The sequence below is a fragment of the Mustela nigripes genome, chromosome 6 (assembly GCF_022355385.1).
Source record: "Mustela nigripes isolate SB6536 chromosome 6, MUSNIG.SB6536, whole genome shotgun sequence".
Classification (NCBI taxonomy): Eukaryota; Metazoa; Chordata; class Mammalia; order Carnivora; family Mustelidae; genus Mustela; species Mustela nigripes.
Window position 1 is genome coordinate 39,583,991 of NC_081562.1, and position 1,743 is coordinate 39,585,733.

At 44.2% G+C, this 1,743-nt stretch overlaps 1 pseudogene; it reads right to left on the bottom strand.

The window, feature by feature from the left end:
• Nucleotides 1-530: 530 nt before the first annotated feature.
• LOC132020260 (glyceraldehyde-3-phosphate dehydrogenase-like) lies at nt 531-1,525 on the bottom strand (annotated as a pseudogene).
• Between the last annotated feature and the right edge of the window lie 218 nt (nt 1,526-1,743).

Genomic DNA, 1,743 nt, shown 5'->3' on the forward strand with positions numbered 1-1,743 from the left:
TATATATGTATACCTAGTGGGGACTGAGGAAAACACATTCCAAAATATTTATAGTGCATGAACTTAGATGGAAAGACATCATGTATTTTCTTTATTTCTAAATATTCTGCAGTTGTTATTTACCAACTTTGATCAGAAGAAATGAGGCAAAAAGGAAGAAAAGGAGAAAAAATACAGTAGTGAGTGGGAATTGAGTATTACAGATAGTGATCATGATAAGGCACTATAAGCATGAAGACTTTAATAACTAATATACATGTGTTTTTTGAACATTCATTATGTTTAAGTTTTGGTTTTTTTAGGGGTATAGTATACATTATTGATGACACAGCTGGGGCTCCCCAAGCCTCTCTCCTTCTTCAAGTGGTCTGGGATGGAAACATGTGCAGAAGTCATGAGATTCTCAGTGTGTTAGGGGATGAGTTGGGGCAAGGACTCGTGGCAACTGAGAGCCTCTCTCTTCTTCTTGCTCTTCCTGGAGCTGGTGGTCCATGGGCCTCTTACTCCTTGGAGTAAGCTTTAGAGTAAGTTTATTGAGGCCATATAGACATAAGGTCTACCACCTGGTTACTGTAGCCAAATTCATTGTCATACCAGGAAATGAGCTTGACAAATTGGTCATTGAGAGCAATGCCAGCCCCAGCATTGAAGGTGGAGAATGGATGTCACTGTGCAAGTCATAGGAGACAAACTGGTCCTCAGTGTAGCCCAGGATACCTTTGAGGGTGACCTCTGATGCCTGCTTCACTACCTTCTTGATGTCATCATATTTTGCAGCTTTCTCCAGGCAGCAGGTCAGATCCACACCTGACATATTGAAGGTGGGGACTTGGAAGACCACGCCAATGAACTTCTCATTCAGCTCAGGGATGACCTTGCCTATAGCCTTGGCAGTGCCAATAAAAACAGGGATAATGTCCTGGGAAGCCTCTTGGCCACCACTCCACAGCTTCACAGAAGGGCTGTCTATGGTCTTCTGGGTGGTAGTGATGTCCTGGACTGTGGTCATGAGTCCCCCCACAATGCTGAAGTTGTCATGTATGACCTTGGCCAGAGAGGCCAAGCAGTTGGAGCACAAGGCATTGCTGACAACCTTTAGGGAGTTGTCATACTTCTCGTGGTTCATGCCTATCCCTAATATGGCATCAGCAGAAAGGGCAGAGATGATGACCCTCTTTGGCCCCACCCTTCAAGTGAGCCCCCACCTTCTCAATGGTGTAAGATTCCAGTGGACTCTACAACATACTCAACATCGGCCTCACTCCATTTGATATTGGTGGGGTTCTTGCTCCCAGAAGATGGAGGTGGCTTTCTCTTGATGACAGATTTCCCATTCTTAGTCTAAACTGTGCTGTTTGTGCTGTCAACTTTAAATGTGGTGGAATCATACTGGAACATGTAGACCATGTAGTTGAGGTTAATGAAGGGGTCGTTAATGACCACAATATCCACTTTGCCAGAGATAAAAGCAGCCCTGGTGACGGTGCCCAAGATGGCCAAATTCATTTACTCTGACCTTCACCATGTGTCTCTGGCACTGCACGAGAGAATGCAGCTGTCTGCCAAATGGGGAGGAGCAGAGAGCCTGAAGTTCTTTACATAAGTAAAATTGTTTAATTCTCATAATTACAAAATGAGGTCAGTGTTATACTTCTTGTTATTATCATCATTGTCATCTTCGGTGTCTAGATAGAACCCAGAGAGGTCATACTGCTTCCCAAAGTTGCCCAGTTAGAAGCTGGT